Source organism: Cryptomeria japonica, unplaced genomic scaffold (assembly GCF_030272615.1).
Source record: "Cryptomeria japonica unplaced genomic scaffold, Sugi_1.0 HiC_scaffold_20, whole genome shotgun sequence".
Taxonomy (NCBI): domain Eukaryota; kingdom Viridiplantae; phylum Streptophyta; class Pinopsida; order Cupressales; family Cupressaceae; genus Cryptomeria; species Cryptomeria japonica.
This window is the reverse complement of record NW_026728842.1, coordinates 625001-645000: the sequence shown is the minus strand read 5'-3', so window position 1 is coordinate 645000 and position 20000 is coordinate 625001. Positions and strand designations below refer to the sequence as shown.

Sequence of the window (20000 nt, the reverse complement as noted above, 5' to 3'; positions counted from 1 at the left end):
CCCGGTTGTTGGGTGCGCACCCACCCTGGCGTGCACGAAATCGGAAGTTGGGTTAATTGCCCGGTTTGCCTCGAGTGCGCACCTTCGCCAGGGCGGGCTCAAGATGGCACCCGCGTTCCGTTTTTTTCACTATCTTTCAAAACGGAAATTTTAAAATCTCGTTTTTTTTTTTTTTTTGCCTTTTCTGGAAATTAGTGAAGGCAGCGCATCAAAGGTGCGCAATGCTGGTGCGAACCCGGGAGCGCTCCGATGTGTGCTCCAAGGTGCGGCGTGCACGAAGTCCGAGCCCGGTTTGCCCCGGGTGCGCACCTCGCGTGCACCTTCGCCGGGGTGAGCACCTTGGTGTGCAGACCTTGGCTGGGTTGCGCGCCCTGGTGCGCACCAAGGAGCGCTCTGAAGTGTGCTCCAAGGTGCGGCGTGCACGAAGTCGGAGCCCGGTTTGCCCCGGGTGTGCACCTCGCGTGCACCTTCGCTGCGGTGGGCACCTTGGCTGGGTTGCGCGCCTTGGTGGGCACCATGCAGTGCACGAAGTCGGAGCCCGGATTGCCCCGGGCGCGCACCTCCGCCAGGGTGGGCACCTTGGTGCGCACAACTTGCCTGGGCTGCGCACCAGGAAGGGCTCAAGATGGCACCCGCGTTCCGTTTTTTTCACTATCTTTCAGAACGGAAATTTTAAAATCTCGTTTTTTTTTGCCTTTTCTGGAAATTAGTGAAGGCAGCGCATCAAAGGTGCGCAACGCTGGTGCGAACCTGGGAGCGCTCCGATGTGTGCTCCAAGGTGCGGCGTGCACGAAGTCGGAGCCCGGTTTGCCCCGGGTGCGCACCTCGCGTGCACCTTCGCCGGGGTGGGCACCTTGGTGTGCAGACCTTGGCTGGGTTGCGCGCCCTGGTGGGCACCATGGTGCGCACCAAGGAGCGCTCCGAAGTGTGCTCCAAGGTGCGGCCTGCACGAAGTCGGAGCCCGGTTTGCCCCGGGTGTGCACCTCGGGTGGGCACCTTGGTGCGCATGCCTTGCCTGGGCTGCGCACCAGGGCGGGCTCAAGATGGCACCCGCGTTCCTTTTTTTTCACTATCTTTCAAAACGGAAATTTTAAAATCTCATTTTTTTTTGCCTTTTTCTGGAAATTAGTGAAGGCAGCGCATCAAAGGTGCGCACCTCGCTGCCCACCACGGTGCGCAACGCCGGTGGGCACCCGGGAGTGCTTCGAAGTGTGCTCCAAGGTGCTGCGTGCACGTTGTCGGAGCCCGGTTTGCCCCGGGTGCGCACCTCGCGTGCACCTTCGTCGGGGTGGGCACCTTGGCTGGGTTTGCCCCGGCTGCGCTCCGAAGCGGGGTTATTGGAGCGCCGCCTCTTTTTTTGTCGGAGCGTTTGGTGGGGTTTCTCGCACTGGCTCTTCCCAGGCCCGGTTGCCACCCTGGCGCGCACGAAGTCGGAAGTAGGGTTAATTGCCCGGGTGCGCACCTTTGCCAGGGTGGGCACCTTGCCTGGGCTGCGCACCAGGGCGGGCTCAAGATGGCACCCGCGTTCCGTTTTTTTCACTATCTTTCAAAACGGAAATTTCAAAATCTCCTTTTTTTTTTGCCTTTTCTGGAAATTAGTGAAGGCAGCGCATCAAAGGTGCGCACCCGGGAGCGCTACGAAGTGTGCTCCAAGGTGCGGCGTGCACGTTGTCGGAGCCCGGTTTGCCCCAGGTGCGCACCTCGCCTGCACCTTGGCCGGGGTGGGCACCTTGGCTGGGTTTGCCCAGGGTGCGCTCCGAAGCGGGGTTACTGGAGCGCCCCCTCTTTTTTTGTCAGAGCGTTTGGTTGGGTTTCTCGCATTGGCTCTTCCCAGGCCCGGTTGTTGGGTGCGCTCCCACCCTGGCGCGCGCGAGGTTGGAAGTTGGGTTAATTGCCCGGGCGCGCACCTTCGCCAGGGTGGGCACCTTGGTGCGCACACCTTGGCTGGGCTGCGCACCAGGGCGGGCTCAAGATGGCACCAGCATTCCCTTTTTTTCACTATCTTTCAAAACGGAAATTTTAAAATCTCGTTTTTTTTTGCCTTTTATGGAAATTAGTGAAGGCATCGCATCAAAGGTGCGCACCTCGCTGCCCACCTTGGTGTGCTCCGAGGTGCCCACCACGGTGCGAACCCGGGAGCGCCCCGATGTGTGCTCCAAGGTGCGGCGTGCACGAAGTCGGACCCCGGTTTGCCCCGGGTGCGCACCTCGCGTGCACCTTGGTGCGCACACCTTGGCTGGGTTGCGCGCCCTGGTGGGCACCATGGTGCGCACCAAGGAGCGCTCCGAAGTGTGCTCCAAGGTGCGCCGTGCACGAAGTCGGAGCCCGGTTTGCCCCGGGTGCGCACCTCGCGTGCACCTTCGCCGCGGTGGGCACCATGGCGTGCACGAAGTCGGAGCCCGGTTTGCCCCGGGTGCGCACCTCGCGTGCACCTTCGCCGGGGTGGGCACCTTGGTGTGCAGACCTTGGCTGGGTTGCGCGCCCTGGTGGGCACCATGGTGCGCACCAAGGAGCGCTCCGAAGTGTGCTCCAAGGTGCGGCCTGCACGAAGTCGGAGCCCGGTTTGCCCCGGGTGTGCACCTCGGGTGGGCACCTTGGTGCGCATGCCTTGCCTGGGCTGCGCACCAGGGCGGGCTCAAGATGGCACCCGCGTTCCTTTTTTTTCACTATCTTTCAAAACGGAAATTTTAAAATCTCATTTTTTTTTGCCTTTTTCTGGAAATTAGTGAAGGCAGCGCATCAAAGGTGCGCAGCTCGCTGCCCACCACGGTGCGCAACGCCGGTGGGCACCCGGGAGTGCTTCGAAGTGTGCTCCAAGGTGCTGCGTGCACGTTGTCGGAGCCCGGTTTGCCCCGGGTGCGCACCTCGCGTGCACCTTCGTCGGGGTGGGCACCTTGGCTGGGTTTGCCCCGGCTGCGCTCCGAAGCGGGGTTATTGGAGCGCCGCCTCTTTTTTTGTCGGAGCGTTTGGTGGGGTTTCTCGCATTGGCTCTTCCCAGGCCCGGTTGCCACCCTGGCGCGCACGAAGTCGGAAGTAGGGTTAATTGCCCGGGTGCGCACCTTTGCCAGGGTGGGCACCTTGCCTGGGCTGCGCACCAGGGCGGGCTCAAGATGGCACCCGCGTTCCGTTTTTTTCACTATCTTTCAAAACGGAAATTTCAAAATCTCCTTTTTTTTTTGCCTTTTCTGGAAATTAGTGAAGGCAGCGCATCAAAGGTGCGCACCCGGGAGCGCTACGAAGTGTGCTCCAAGGTGCGGCGTGCACGTTGTCGGAGCCCGGTTTGCCTCGGGTGCGCACCTCGCCTGCACCTTGGCCGGGGTGGGCACCTTGGCTGGGTTTGCCCAGGGTGCGCTCCGGAGCGGGGTTACTGGAGCGCCCCCTCTTTTTTTGTCAGAGCGTTTGGTGGGGTTTCTCGCATTGGCTCTTCCCAGGCCCGGTTGTTGGGTGCGCTCCCACCCTGGCGCGCGCGAGGTTGGAAGTTGGGTTAATTGCCCGGGCGCGCACCTTCGCCAGGGTGGGCACCTTGGTGCGCACAGCTTGGCTGGGCTGCGCACCAGGGCGGGCTCAAGATGGCACCAGCATTCCCTTTTTTTCACTATCTTTCAAAACGGAAATTTTAAAATCTCGTTTTTTTTTGCCTTTTATGGAAATTAGTGAAGGCATCGCATCAAAGGTGCGCACCTCGCTGCCCACCTTGGTGTGCTCCGAGGTGCCCACCACGGTGCGAACCCGGGAGCGCCCCGATGTGTGCTCCAAGGTGCGGCGTGCACGAAGTCGGACCCCGGTTTGCCCCGGGTGCGCACCTCGCGTGCACCTTGGTGCGCACACCTTGGCTGGGTTGCGCGCCCTGGTGGGCACCATGGTGCGCACCAAGGAGCGCTCCGAAGTGTGCTCCAAGGTGCGCCGTGCACGAAGTCGGAGCCCGGTTTGCCCCGGGTGCGCACCTCGCGTGCACCTTCGCCGCGGTGGGCACCATGGCGTGCACGAAGTCGGAGCCCGGTTTGCCCCGGGTGCGCACCTCGCGTGCACCTTCGCCGGGGTGGGCACCTTGGTGTGCAGACCTTGGCTGGGTTGCGCGCCCTGGTGGGCACCATGGTGCGCACCAAGGAGCGCTCCGAAGTGTGCTCCAAGGTGCGGCCTGCACGAAGTCGGAGCCCGGTTTGCCCCGGGTGTGCACCTCGGGTGGGCACCTTGGTGCGCATGCCTTGCCTGGGCTGCGCACCAGGGCGGGCTCAAGATGGCACCCGCGTTCCTTTTTTTTCACTATCTTTCAAAACGGAAATTTTAAAATCTCATTTTTTTTTGCCTTTTTCTGGAAATTAGTGAAGGCAGCGCATCAAAGGTGCGCAGCTCGCTGCCCACCACGGTGCGCAACGCCGGTGGGCACCCGGGAGTGCTTCGAAGTGTGCTCCAAGGTGCTGCGTGCACGTTGTCGGAGCCCGGTTTGCCCCGGGTGCGCACCTCGCGTGCACCTTCGTCGGGGTGGGCACCTTGGCTGGGTTTGCCCCGGCTGCGCTCCGAAGCGGGGTTATTGGAGCGCCGCCTCTTTTTTTGTCGGAGCGTTTGGTGGGGTTTCTCGCATTGGCTCTTCCCAGGCCCGGTTGCCACCCTGGCGCGCACGAAGTCGGAAGTAGGGTTAATTGCCCGGGTGCGCACCTTTGCCAGGGTGGGCACCTTGCCTGGGCTGCGCACCAGGGCGGGCTCAAGATGGCACCCGCGTTCCGTTTTTTTCACTATCTTTCAAAACGGAAATTTCAAAATCTCCTTTTTTTTTTGCCTTTTCTGGAAATTAGTGAAGGCAGCGCATCAAAGGTGCGCACCCGGGAGCGCTACGAAGTGTGCTCCAAGGTGCGGCGTGCACGTTGTCGGAGCCCGGTTTGCCCCGGGTGCGCACCTCGCCTGCACCTTGGCCGGGGTGGGCACCTTGGCTGGGTTTGCCCAGGGTGCGCTCCGGAGCGGGGTTACTGGAGCGCCCCCTCTTTTTTTGTCAGAGCGTTTGGTGGGGTTTCTCGCATTGGCTCTTCCCAGGCCCGGTTGTTGGGTGCGCTCCCACCCTGGCGCGCGCGAGGTTGGAAGTTGGGTTAATTGCCCGGGCGCGCACCTTCGCCAGGGTGGGCACCTTGGTGCGCACACCTTGGCTGGGCTGCGCACCAGGGCGGGCTCAAGATGGCACCAGCATTCCCTTTTTTTCACTATCTTTCAAAACGGAAATTTTAAAATCTCATTTTTTTTTGCCTTTTATGGAAATTAGTGAAGGCATCGCATCAAAGGTGCGCACCTCGCTGCCCACCTTGGTGTGCTCCGAGGTGCCCACCACGGTGCGAACCCGGGAGCGCCCCGATGTGTGCTCCAAGGTGCGGCGTGCACGAAGTCGGACCCCGGTTTGCCCCGGGTGCGCACCTCGCGTGCACCTTGGTGCGCACACCTTGGCTGGGTTGCGCGCCCTGGTGGGCACCATGGTGCGCACCAAGGAGCGCTCCGAAGTGTGCTCCAAGGTGCGCCGTGCACGAAGTCGGAGCCCGGTTTGCCCCGGGTGCGCACCTCGCGTGCACCTTCGCCGCGGTGGGCACCATGGCGTGCACGAAGTCGGAGCCCGGTTTGCCCCGGGTGCGCACCTCGCGTGCACCTTCGCCGGGGTGGGCACCTTGGTGTGCAGACCTTGGCTGGGTTGCGCGCCCTGGTGGGCACCATGGTGCGCACCAAGGAGCGCTCCGAAGTGTGCTCCAAGGTGCGGCCTGCACGAAGTCGGAGTCCGGTTTGCCCCGGGTGCGCACCATGGCGTGCACGAAGTCGGAGCCCGGTTTGCCCCGGGTGCGCACCTCGCGTGCACCTTCGCCGGGGTGGGCACCTCGGCTGGTTTGCGCGCCCTGGTGCGCACCAAGGAGCGCTCCGAAGTGTGCTCCAAGGTGCGGCGTGCACGAAGTCGGAGCCCGGTTTGCCCCGGGTGCGCACCTCGCGTGCACCTTCGCCGCGGTGGGCACCTTGGCTGGGTTGGGCACCATTGAGCGCTCCGAAGTTTGCTCCAAGGTGCGCACCATGGCCCTCCAAGGTGCGCAGCATGGCGTGCACGAAGTCGGAGCCCGGTTTGCCCCGGGTGCGCACCTCGCGTGCACCTTCGCCAGGGTGGGCACCTCGGTGCGCACACCTTCTCAATGTTTTCTTGCCTTTTCTGGAAATTGGTGAAGGCAGCGCATCAAAGGTGCGCACCTCGGTGTGCTCCGAGGTGCGAACCCGAGAGCGCTTCGAGGTGCGCACGAAGTCAAAAGTCGGGTTAATTGCATTGTTTTCCCCGGGTGCGCTCCGAGGTGCGCAACATCGGTGCGCACCAAGGAGGGCTCCGAAGTGTGCTCCAAGGTGCGCACGATGGCGTGCACCTCTGGTGCGCACGATTCGGAGCTCGGTTTGCCCGGGGTGCGCACACCTTGGCTGGGTTGCGCACCTTTTGTGCGCTCCATGGTGCGTACGAAGTCGGAGTTCGGTTTGCCCCGGGTGCGCACCTTGATGCGCACGCCTTGGCTGGGCTGCGCACCTTGGTGGGCGCCTCCAAGGTGCGCACGAAGTCGAAGCTCGGTTTGCCCCGGGTGCGCACCTTGGTGGGCGCCATGGTGCACTCCGAGGTGCCCAAGATTGGTGCGCACCAAGGAGCGCTCCGAAGTGCGCTCCAAGGTGCGCAGGTGCGCGCGAAGTCGAAAGTTGGGTTAATTGTCCGGTTTGCCTCGGGTGCGCACCTTGCGTGCACCTTCGCCAGGGTGGGCGCCTTGGTGCGCACACCTTGGCTGGGCTGCGCACCCGGGCGCGCACACCTTGGCACCCGCGTTTCCTTCATTTTAAATTTTTTTTTTTTACAATCTCTCAAGTGGGAAATTCTATAATCTCAACTTTTTTTGCCTTTTCAGGAAACTTTTGAATGGAGCGCATCATTGGTGCGCTCCGAAGTGTGCTCCAAGGTGCGCACCTCTGGTGCGCTCCAAAGCTCTCTCCAGCTGCGTGCACCTGCCCCGGGCGCGCACCCGGCCCCGCCCAGCTTCGCTCACCTGTCCCGGGCGTCTGGTGCGGAACCTTAGAGTAAGAAACATCACCGTGCACCTTGGCCAACGTGCGCGACTCGACCGAGCGCGCACTGGCCGAGGTGCACACCGATTTCACCTGGGTGCGCGCGCAGCACCTCGGGCGCACCGGGGTGCGCGCACAACGCCCGGGTTGCACCGTGGCCTGTGTGCTCGGGGCGCCTCGGGTGCGCGCTCGGTGTCGCCCCGGCGCGCGCGGTAGTGCGGGCAACGCACCCCGGCCCGGCCCGGCCCCGACGAGAACGCAAACGGGCAAAAGGTTAATTCAAATAGCATTGCGACGCCCGGCGAAAAACTAAAAAAGGGTGCAACACCGGGACTTCCCGGGAGGTCACCCATCCCAGTACTACTCCGGCCCAAGCGCGCTTAACTGCGGAGTTCTGATGGGATCCGGTGCACTAACGCTGGTATGATCGCACCCGTTATGAGCTTGTCGCAGTGTGTACTTAGCAAACCGCGACCCACGTGCGAATCCACCCCGGCCACCCACCCCCGTCGAGGTGCACACCCTCCCTCGCGAAGTGCGCCCCGTTCGCCAAGTGTGAGCCCTGCCCGGGTGCACGCACCTTGCTAGGGCATCGGGTGTGCACCCGGCCCGGCCTACGTGCGTGCACCTGGACGGGGCGTCGTGTGCGTGCAGTGTCCCGTCTGCAACGCGGTGCCCACACACCACCTCGGGCGCAACGACCTGCGCTCACATGTGGGCCGAGTGCACCTTGGTGCATGTTCGGGGCGCCTCGGGTGCACGCTCGATCTTGCCCCGGTGCACCAAGGCGCTCGGTTTGCCCCGGGTGCGCACTTGGTGCAAGGTGGGCACCCAAAATAGGGATCAAGCACCAAAACACAAGTTTCGGGATGCAAAATGGGACCCAAGGACCACAAATGCGTTCCAAGACCCATGATGGGTCCACGAGAACAAAAATGTGTTCCGAGACTTAATAAACAAATATTGGGTTTTAGGAGAAGAAACATGCTCTGATGCCCAAAACGAGAATCGACCCCGAAAAGGCCACAGGCCAAAAGTGGGATGCGAGACAAAAAAAAATGGGACCCGAGGACCAAAATTGGGTTCCCAGGTCGAAGACAGGGCAACCGGACAAGAAACGACCTCTAAGGCTCGAAATGAGTCCCGACGACTAAAACTTGACAAGAAGCACCCATCAGGCACCCAACTCGACACCCATGGGATGCCGACCCACCCGGGCTTCCACCTAGCACACCTTGGCACCCACCCACCCTCACACCCAACCTCGCACCCAACTTAGCACCTTTGAACCCACATTGGCACTCACCCTGACCCTGGCACCTTGGAACCCACATTGGCACTCACCTTGACCCTGGCACCCACCTTTGCACTCACCTTGGGACCCACCCTGGCTCCCACCTCGGCACCCACCCAGACACCCACCTTGGTTCCTTGGCACCCACCTTGGATCCTTGGCACCCACCCCGACACCCACCTTGGCACGCAACTTGGCTACTTGCCACCCACCTTGGCTCCTTGAAGCCCACCCCGACAACCACCCCGTGACCTACCCTGGCTAGGGTTGGTGCACACCCACCCTGGTGCCCACCTTGGCACCCACCCTATGACCCACCTTGGCACGCACCTTAGTACCCACCCCGTTACCCACCCTAGGACCCACCCCGTGACCCACCTTGGCCAGGGTGGGTGCACCCACCCTGGTGCCCACCTTGGCACCCACCCATCCTAGCACCCAGCCTGTGACCGGGCTTGGAACCCAACCTTGCACCCGTCTTGGCCAGTGTGGGTGCGCACCCATCCTGGCACCCACGTTGTGACACACCCTTTAACCCACGCACCCTAGCACCCACGTTGGCACCCACCTTGGAACCCAACTTGGCACCCACCTCGGCACCCACCTTGACACTTGTGGACCCACCTTGCCACTCACCCTAGCATCGACCCATCCTAGCACCCACCCTGGCACCTTTGCACCCTAGCACTCACCCATCCTAGCACCTAACCTGTGACCCACCTTGACACTCACCCTCGCACCCACCTTGGAACCCAACCTAGCACCCACCCACCCTGACACCAACCCTAGCACCTACCCACCCTTGCACCCACCCTGTGACCCATCTTGGCACCCACCCATCCTACCACTCAACCTATCACCCACCTTCTCACCCACCTTGGCATCCACCTTAGCACCCACCCACACTGGCACCTTGGCACCCACCTCGGGCAAGGTGGGTGCACACCCACCCTGGCACCCAATTTAGAACCCACCGAGCATGTTACCCACCTTGGCACCCACATTGCAGCCCACCCTAGTACCCACCCTATGACCCACATTGGCATCCACACCCTAGCACCCAGGCACCTCGACACCCGCCTTGACACCCACCCTAGCACTGAACCTGTGACCCACCTTGGAACTCACCCTAGAACCCACCCACCCTGTGAACCACCTTGGCATCCACCTTAGCACCCACCCACCTTGGCACCCACTCTAGCACTCACCCATCCTAACACCCAACTTGTTACCCACCTTGGCACCCGCCCTCGCGTCCACCTTGAAACCCACCCTAGCACCCACCCACGCAGGAGCCCACCTTGGCACCCAACCTAACACCCACGCATCCTGGCACCCAACTTGTGACCCACCTTGGAACCCACCCTAGTACCCACCTTTGAACCCACTATATCACCAACCCACCTTGGCACCCACCCTATGACCCTCTTTGGAATCCACCCTAGCACGCACCCACCCTGGCACCCACCATGGAGCGCACCCTAGCACCCACCCACCTCGGCACGCACCTCAACACCCACCTTGGTGTGCGCACTGCGCCAACCTCTCAAAGACCCTATGTGGTGCGCTCCAAAGTGTACACCTTTGGTGCGCTCCAAGGTGCGCACCTTTGGTGCACACCAAAGTGTGCACCGAGGTGAGCACCAAAGTGCACTCCAGGGTGCACACCAAGGCGCGCACCTTTGGTGCGGTCAATGCAAACGAATTCGGAAGTTGGGGTCGATGTCGTAATCGCTGCTGCAGACTACACGTATGAGAATCGGACAAATAGCTTTATATAGGGGAGGTGTTGCGTTTGATGGGTCGACTCCCCTGGTTGTGTGCACTGCACCAACTTCAAAGACCCTGTCTTGTTTAAGAAGTCAAAAGTTGGGGTGGATGTCCTAATCATTGCTGCAGTCTACGCATGTATGAGAATCAGACAAATAGCTTATATAGGGGAGGTGTTGCATTCGGTGGGTTGACTCCCCTGGTTGTGCGCACTGCGCCAACCTCAAAGACCTTGTTTTCGTTTAGAAGCCGAAAGTTGGGGTCGATGTCCTAATTGCTCTTGCAGGCTACGCATGTATGAGAATCAGACAAATAGCTTATATAGGGGAGGTGTTGGGTTTGATGGGTCGACTCCCCTGGTTGTGCGCATTGCGCCAACCTCAAAGACCCTGCATTGCGGATGAAGTCGAAAGTCAGAGTTTGGTGTGCTACAAGGTGTGGTCGAAGGTGCTCACCTAGGTGTGCACCTTTGGAGCGCAGGAAAAGTGCCCTCCAAAAGTGCGCACCTTTGGAGTGCACAAAAGTGCCCTCCAAAAGTGCGCACCTTTGGAGCGCAGAAAAGTGCCCTCCAAAAAGTGCCCTCCAAAAGTGCGCACCTTTGGAGCGCAGAAAAGTGCCCTCCAAAAAGTGCCCTCCAAAAGTGCGCACCTTTGGAGCGCAGAAAAGTGCCCTCCAAAAAGTGCCCTCCAAAAGTGCGCACCTTTGGAGCGCAGAAAAGTGCCCTCCAAAAAGTGCCCTCCAAAAGTGCGCACCTTTGGAGCGCAGAAAAGTGCCCTCCAAAAAGTGCCCTCCAAAAGTGCGCACCTTTGGAGCGCAGAAAAGTGCCCTCCAAAAAGTGCCCTCCAAAAGTGCGCACCTTTGGAGCGCAGAAAAGTGCCCTCCAAAAAGTGCCCTCCAAAAGTGCGCACCTTTGGAGCGCAGAAAAGTGCCCTCCAAAAAGTGCCCTCCAAAAGTGCGCACCTTTGGAGCGCAGAAAAGTGCCCTCCAAAAAGTGCCCTCCAAAAGTGCGCACTTTTGGTGCGCACCAAAAGTGCGCACTTTTGGTGCGCACCAAAAGTGCGCACTTTTGGTGCGCACCAAGGCGCTGGTTCGGTCGTTGCAGGCGAGTTCGGAAGTTGGGGTCGATGTCCTGAGCGGAGGTGCAAACTACACAGGTGTCGGAATCGGACAAATAGCTTATATAGGGGAGGTGTATGCTTCGATGGGTCGACTCCCCAGGTTGAGCGCACCGCGCCAACCTCAAAGACCCTACGGTATGGATGAAGTCGGAAGTTGGGTCCGATGACCGATTCGATTAGTAGGTATGCTCATGAGGTCGGAATTTGGGTCCGATGACCTGCCATGTGTAGGAAGGCGAATGTTGGCACTGTGCGTTGCAAGGTGCACACCAAGGCGCTGGTGCGGTCTTTTTAGTCGAGTTCGGAAGTTGGGGTCGATGTCCTGATCGGAGGTGCAAGCTACACAGGTGTGGGAATCGGACAAATAGCTTATATAGGGGAGGTGTATGCTTCGTTGGGTCGACTCCCCGAGTTGAGCGCACCGCGCCAACCTCAAAGACCCTACGGTATGGATGAAGTCGGAAGTTGGGTCCGATGACCGATTCGATATGTAGGCATACTCGCGAGGTCGGAATTTGGGTCCGATGACCTGCCATGTTGAGGAAGGCGAATGTTGGCACTGTGCGTTGCAAGGTGCGCACCAAGGCGCTGGTTCGGTCGTTGCAGGCGAGTTCGGAAGTTGGGGTCGATGTCCTGATCGGAGGTGCAAACTACACAGGTGTGGGAATCGGACAAATAGCTTATATAGGGGAGGTGTATGCTTCGTTGGGTCGACTCCCCGGGTTGAGCGCACCGCGCCAACCTCAAAGACCCTACGGTATGGATGAAGTCGGAAGTTGGGTCCGATGACCGATTCGATATGTAGGCATACTCGCGAGGTCGGAATTTGGGTCCGATGACCTGCCATGTGCAGGAAGGCGAATGTTGGGACTGTGCGTCGCAAGGTGCGCACCAAGGCGCTGGTGCCGTCGTTGCAGTCGAGTTCGGAAGTTGGGGTCGATGTCCTGGTCAGAGGTGCAAACTACACAGGTGTGGGAATCGGACAAATAGCTTATATAGGGGAGGTGTATGCTTCGATGGGTCGACTCCCCGGGTTGAGCGCACCGCGCCAACCTCAGAGACCCTACAGTATGGATGAAGTCGGAAGTTGGGTCCGATGACCGATTCGATACGTATGCATATTCGCGAGGTCTGAATTTGTGTCCGATGACCTGCCATGCGCAGGAAGGCGGAATTTGGGTCCGATGACCGAGTTGATGGCGTGCCATGCGCAGAAAGGCGGAATTTGGGTCCGATGACCGAGTTGATGTTGATGGCCCGCCATGCATAGGAAGGCGGAATTTGGGTCCGATGACCGATTTGAAGGCGTGCCATACGCAGAAAGGCGGAGTTTGGGTCCGATGACCGAGTTGATATTGATGGCCCGCCATGCGCAGGAAGGCAGAATTTGGGTCCGATGACCTGACATACGCATGGAGTCCGACTCGGGGGCCGATGTTCGATTCGATGACTTGCATTGTGGGTAAAGTCGGAAGTTGTGGTCTTTGACCCGATTCGATGACCAGACTTCGGCTGCTTGAGAATCGGACAAATAACTTATATAGGGGAGGTAGTGTTCTCGAGCATCCTCCCCCCGTGCCCGTTTATGTCGATTGATGCTGGTGCTCTACTGGTTGGAGAGCTCGGATGCAAAAATCTTGCACCAGGATTTATCGATTGTGATGGACACGGCAAGTCTCCTGATTGCTATGCAGGAGCTCATCGTGAATCTCTATGCGGCCTTGGTATGGACTCGACCTGCGGAATGGTTCGGCAATGGTAGTCGCTCCAACACGTCCTTGCAGTGGCCACAGAGGTGATTCAACTAGAGCTCCAGTCTAGCTTTTGGGTTGCTTGGCGGACTGGTATAGCCGCGATCGAGTTCCGGCCATGAACGTTTTAGATAGCTCTTGGGCTTTCTGGGACGGAAGTCGGAAGTTTGGGCTGTTGTCCGATTTGATGACCATTCTTCGGATGTGTGAGAATCGGACAAATAACTTATATAGGGGACTGTGTTGTCTCACGCAGCCCCCTCCGTGCCCCTCTATCTCGACCGATGTTGGTGCTTGAAAGGGTTGGGATCGCTCGGATTTATAAACGTGCACCACCATTTGTCGAGTGTGAGGGACGCGGCAGGTCTCCTAAATGCTATGCGGGCGCTCTCTGAGAATCTCTATCCGGCCTCGACACAAACTAGTCTTGCTGAATGGTTTGGCACTGGTAGTCGATCTAACACGTCGTTGTTGTGGCCGCCTAGGCGATTCGATTCGAGCCCCCGTCTAGCTTTTGGGTTGCTTGGCGGATTTTGCCCTATCCGCAAGTGAGCTCGGTCCCTAAACGTTCGAGAAACCTGATTGCTATGTGCCGACTCTCTTTCTTGCGAGCCTCCATCTAGCTTTTGGGTCTCTACGGAACGGAAGTCGGAATCTGGGACCGTTGTTTGATTCGACGAGGCAGACTACGGTTGTGCGAGAATCGGACAAATAACTTATATAGGGGAGGTGTTGACTGGAGCATTCTCCCCCGTGCCCCTCTAACTCGACCAATGCTGGCGCTCGAACGGTGGTAGCGCTCGGATTTTCATTGAGCGCCAGCATTGGTCGATTTAGAGGGGCATGCGAGATTCCCGAATGCTATGCGAGGGCTCTAACGGAAATGTCTATTGGTTTCGGTATGGATGCAATTGCGAGTGGTTCGGCAAAGGTAGTCGTTCCGATGCGTCCATGTCGTGGCCAAATCGATAATTCGATTTGAGCCCTCGTATAGCATTTGGGTCTCTCGATGTGATTCCGCATTCCAGTCCCTTTGGGCACTGCTTGAGCCGCATCCCAGGGGGTTCCCTTCCCAATAATCTGCCTCGCAACCCGATTGCTATGCGGTGAGGCTCCTCGGCCGCCTCGGAACTATCTGTGTATCAGACGCATCGCGGGATAAGGGGTTGGCAACGGTAGTCGCCCCAAGCGCGTCCGATGCTTGGACCATTCCGAGGCGGCCCTGAAGCCTCTTCCGTCTAGCCGTTGGGTCCTTCTCGCCGCATCCCTCGCCTCGCACCCCGATTGCTATGCGGTGAGGCTCCTCGGCCGCCTTGGAACTATCTGTGTATCGGACGCGTCGCGGGATAAGGGGTTGTCACTGGTAGTCGCCCCAAGCGCGTCCGATGCTTGGACCATTCCGAGGCGGCCCTGAAGCCTCTTCCGTCTAGCCGTTGGGTCCTTCTCGCCGCATCCCTCGCCTCGCACCCCGATTGCTATGCGGTGAGGCTCCTCGGCCGCCTTGGAACTATCTGTGTATCGGACGCGTCGCGGGATAAGGGGTTGTCACTGGTAGTCGCCCCAAGCGCGTCCGATGCTTGGACCATTCCGAGGCGGCCCTGAAGCCTCTTCCGTCTAGCCGTTGGGTCCTTCTCGCCGCATCCCTCGCCTCGCACCCCGATTGCTATGCGGTGAGGCTCCTCGGCCGCCTTGGAACTATCTGTGTATCAGACGCGTCGCGGGATAAGGGGTTGTCACTGGTAGTCGCCCCAAGCGCGTCCGATGCTTGGACCATTCCGAGGCGGCCCTGAAGCCTCTTCCGTCTAGCCGTTGGGTCCTTCTCGCCGCATCCCTCGCCTCGCACCCCGATTGCTATGCGGTGAGGCTCCTCGGCCGCCTTGGAACTATCTGTGTATCGGACGCGTCGCGGGATAAGGGGTTGTCACTGGTAGTCGCCCCAAGCGCGTCCGATGCTTGGACCATTCCGAGGCGGCCCTGAAGCCTCTTCCGTCTAGCCGTTGGGTCCTTCTCGCCGCATCCCTCGCCTCGCACCCCGATTGCTATGCGGTGAGGCTCCTCGGCCGCCTTGGAACTATCTGTGTATCGGACGCGTCGCGGGATAAGGGGTTGTCACTGGTAGTCGCCCCAAGCGCGTCCGATGCTTGGACCATTCCGAGGCGGACCTGAAGCCTCTTCCCTCTAGCCGTTGGGGCTTTCTCGCCGCATCCCTCGCCTCGCACCCCGATTGCTATGCTGTGAGGCTCCTCGGCCGCCTCGGAACTATCTGTGTATCGGACGCATCGCGGGATAAGGGGTTGGCAGTGGTAGTCGCCCCAAGCGCGTCCGATGCTTGGACCATTCCGAGGCGGCCCTGAAGCCTCTTTCGTCAGCCGTTGGGGCCATCTCGCCGCATCCCCCACCTCGCACCACGATTGCTATGCTGTGAGGCTCCTCGGCCGCCTCGGAACTATCTGTGTATCGGACGCATCGCGGGATAAGGGGTTGGCAGTGGTAGTCGCCCCAAGCGCGTCCGATGCTTGGACTATTCCGAGGCGGCCCTGCAGCCTCTTCCGTGTAGCCTTTGGGGCCATCTCGCCGCATCCCTCGCCTCGCACCCCGATTGCTATGCGGTGAGGCTCATCGGCCGCCTGGGAACTATCTTCGTATCGGACGCATCGCGGGATAAGGGGTTGTCACTGGTAGTCGCCCCAAGCGCGTCCGATGCTTGGACTATTCCGAGGCGGCCCTGCAGCCTCTTCCGTCTAGCCGTTGGGGCCATCTCGCCGCATCCCCCACCTCCTCGGCTGCCTCGGAACTATCTGTGTATCGGACGCATCGCGGGATAAGGGGTTGGCAGTGGTAGTCGCCCCAAGCGCGTCCGATGCTTGGACTATTCCGAGGCGGCCCTGCAGCCTCTTCCGTCTAGCCTTTGGGGCCATCTCGCCGCATCCCTCACCTCGCACCCCGATTGCTATGCAGTGAGGCTCCTCGGCCGCCTGGGAACTATCTTCGTATCGGACGCATCGCGGGATAAGGGGTTGTCACTGGTAGTCGCCCCAAGGACGTCCGATGCTTGGACTATTCCGAGGCGGCCCTGCAGCCTCTTCCGTCTAGCCGTTGGGGCCATCTCGCCGCATCCCCCACCTCCTCGGCTGCCTCGGAACTATCTTCGTATCGGACGCATCGCGGGATAAGGGGTTGGCAGTGGTAGTCACCCCAAGCGCGTCCGATGCTTGGACTATTCCGAGGCGGCCCTGCAGCCTCTTCCGTCTAGCCTTTGGGGCCATCTCGCCGCATCCCTCGCCTCGCACCCCGATTGCTATGCGGTGAGGCTCCTCGGCCGCCTGGGAACTATCTTCGTATCGGACGCATCGCGGGATAAGGGGTTGTCACTGGTAGTCACCCCAAGCGCGTCCGATGCTTGGACTATTCCGAGGCGGCCCTGCAGCCTCTTTCGTCTAACCGTTGGGGCCATCTCGCCGCATCCCCCACCTCGCACCCCGATTGCTATGCGGTGAGGCTCCTCGGCCGCCTTGGAACTATCTTCGTATCGGACGCATCGCGGGATAAGGGGTTGTCACTGGTAGTCGCCCCAAGCTGCGTCCGATGCTTGGACTATTCCGAGGCGGCCCTGTGGCCTCTTCCATCTAGCCGTTGGGGCCATCTCGCCGCATCCCCCACCTCGCACCCCGATTGCTATGCGGTGAGGCTCCTCGGCCGCCTTGGAACTATCTTCGTATCGGACGCATCGCGAGATAAGGGGTTGTCACTGGTAGTCGCCCCAAGCACGTCCGATGCTTGGACTATTCCGAGGCGGCCCTGCAGCCTCTTCCGTCTAGCCGTTGGGGCCATCTCGCCGCATCCCCCACCTCGCACCCCGATTGCTATGCGGTGAGGCTCCTCGGCCGCCTTGGAACTATCTTCGTATCGGACGCATTGCGGGATAAGGGGTTGTCACTGGTAGTCGCCCCAAGCGCGTTCGATGCTTGGACTATTCCGAGGCGGCCCTGCAGCCTCTTCCGTCTAGCCGTTGGGGCCATCTCGCCGCATCCCCCACCTCGCACCCCGATTGCTATGCGGTGAGGCTCCTCGGCCGCCTTGGAACTATCTTCGTATCGGACGCATCGCGGGATAAGGGGTTGTCACTGGTAGTCGCCCCAAGCGCGTCCGATGCTTGGACTATTCCGAGGCGGCCCTGTGGCCTCCTCCGTCTAGCCGTTGGGGCCATCTCGCCGCATCCCCCCCCTTGCACCCGGATTGCTATGCGGTGAGGCTCCGATGCTTGGACTATTTCGAGGCGGCCCTGTGGCCTCTTCCGTCTAGCCGTTGGGGCCATCTCGCCGCATCCCCCCCCTTGCACCCGGATTGCTATGCGGTGAGGCTCCTGGGCCACCTTGGAACTATCTTCGTATCGGACGCATCGCGGGATAAGGGGTTGTCACTGGTAGTCGCCCCAAGCGCGTCCGATGCTTGGACTATTCCGAGGCGGCCCTGCAGCCTCTTTCGTCTAGCCGTTTGGGCCATCTCGCCGCATCCCCCACCTCGCACCCCGATTGCTATGCGGTGAGGCTCCTCGACCGCCTTGGAACTATCTTCGTATCGGACGCATCGCAGGATAAGGGGTTGTCACTGGTAGTCGCCCCAAGCGCGTCCGATGCTTGGACTATTCCGAGGCGGCCCTGCAGCCTCTTCCGTCTAGCCGTTGGGGCCATCTCGCCGCATCCCCCACCTCGCACCCCGATTGCTATGCGGTGATGCTCCTCGGCCGCTTTGGAACCATCTTCGAATCGGACGCATCGCGGGATAAGGGGTTGTCACTGGTAGTCGCCCCAAGCGCGTCCGATGCTTGGACCATTCCGAGGCGGCCCTGAAGCCTCTTCCGTCTAGCCGTTGGGGCCATCCGTCGCCTCGCACCCCCGATTGCTATGCGGTGAGGCTCCTCGGCCGCCTTGGAACCGTCTTCGTATCGGACGCATCGCGGGATAAGGGGTTGTCACTGGTAGTCGCCCCAAGCGCGTCCGATGCTCGGACCATTCCGAGGCGGCCCTGAAGCCTCTTCCGTCTAGCCATTGGGGCCATCTCGCCGCATCCGTCGCCTCGCACCCCCGATTGCTATGCGGTGAGGCTCCTCGGCCGCCTTGCAACCTTCTGTGTATCGGACGCATCGCGGGATAAGGGGTTGGCACTGGTAGTCGCCCCAAGCGCGTCCGATGCTTGGACCATACCGAGGTGGCCCTGAAGCCTCTTCCGTGTAGCCGTTGGGGCCTTCCCGCCCCATCCCTCGCCTCGCACCCCGATTGATATGCGGTGAGGCTCCTCGGCCGCGTTGGAACTATCTGTGTATCGGACGCATCGCGGGATAAGGGGTTGGCACTGGTAGTCGTCCCAATCGCGTCCGATGCTTGGACCATTCCGAGGCGGCCCTGCAGCCTCTTCCTAGTCGTCGGGGCCTTCCCGGCGCATCCTTCGCCTCGCATCCCGATTCCTATGCGGTGAGTCTTCTCGGCCGCCGCGGAACTATACCTGTTATCGCTACTGCATCCTTCGGCTGGTAACCTCCTCTGCCGCCTTGGAACGTTCTCTTTGTCGGACGCGTCGCGGGATAAGGGGTTGGCACTGGTAGTCGCCCCAAGCGCGCCTGATGCATAGACCGCTCCGAGTCGACCTTGCTTTCAGCCTCTCACATGCATAGACCTCTCTGAGTCGACCCTGCAGCCTCTCACGTTTAGCCTATGGAATCTCGCCTCACAACATGATTGCTATCCTTGATGCATCCCTTGCCTCGAGCCCTAATTGCTTTCTTGGCTGCATCCCTCCTCTCCTCACAGCCCAGTTGTCATCACTGCTTCATCCGTCGCTTCATGCATCTGGCTGCTGGGCCCTTCCCACCGCACACCTCGATTGCTATCTCTGCTGCATCACACACCCCGATTGCTATCTCTGCTACATCCCTCGGCTCTCACTTCTGCATCCTTCGCCTCACACCTCGATTGCTATCAATGCTGCATCTGTAAGCTCACACCCCGATTGCTATGCGGGGAGGCTCCTTGGCCGCCTTGGAAATTTCTCTGTGTCGGACGCACCGCGGGATAAGGGGTTGGCACTGGTAGTCGCCCCAAGTGCGCCCGACTCTTAGACCGCTTCGAGGTGACCTCGTAGCCTCTTTCGTCCAGGCTTCCTGCCTTCAACGCCCTTTTTACACCTCGATTGCTATGCGCGGGCTCCTTGGCGTCTATCACCTCTCTGCGAAGAGTGGCACGATGATTGTTGGGGTAAATCGTAGCAGTCCGATCTCTGGCCTTGGGCCATTGTGAGGGCTGATCGATTTCCTGTGCGCATCTCGTGTTCGCCCAGTAACAGACTCGACGACTTGTAATCGGTCTTGTTCCCGATTGTTCCTGGAGGTAGTCTTCGGAACTCTTGGATTTGACCTGTCACTCGAACTGTCCTCTTCCGAGGATGCTTGTGTGTGTGCGCTTGTGCCATTTCCTTGGCGGTATTAACGAGATATTAAAGAGCGGAGTGAGCGCCTCGCCCAGCTATGTTTGGGGCTCTCACTCCCTTACCCGGTGTGCGACCGCTTTGCACGTAGGTTGCGGAGCATCGCGACTCTTTCGATGTTTGGCGGTTGTCTTCCGGTGATGCGTTGGTCCCGAAGTGCACGTTACTAGCATTTCTGCCATTGTTCTCGATCTTTGGCACGTTCCTTCGTTGCAATTGGATATATATCTCCGTTTATACGCGCAGGCTTCTCCCGCCTATTCAGCGCTGTCCCACTCTCAGCACTCTCGTGGTCTCCTTGGCTTCTCTCTCCCGTGAGCGAGCTCTCTTCTCGAGTCTTTTCCATGTCCCATGGAGGTTGCCTTGCGAAATTCGGGCACACAAACGTGACCGGATAAGAGCGGAATTGCCTATGAGGAGAAGCTCACCTTAGGGAGCAGCAATGCCGAGTGTTTCGACAGAGGGTAGAGGGGGCGTTGTTTGGGCGGTTGCACAAAAGAGTGCTACGGTTGCACTGAAGGTTGCTTCCTCGTC

At 60.1% G+C, this 20000-nt stretch overlaps 1 non-coding gene across 1 annotated transcript; it reads right to left on the bottom strand.

The window, feature by feature from the left end:
• Window positions 1-7369: 7369 nt before the first annotated feature.
• Window positions 7370-7488, bottom strand: LOC131861013 (5S ribosomal RNA). Its single transcript, XR_009360096.1, has one exon. It is a non-coding gene; the product is annotated as a 5S ribosomal RNA (ribosomal RNA).
• Between the last annotated feature and the right edge of the window lie 12512 nt (window positions 7489-20000).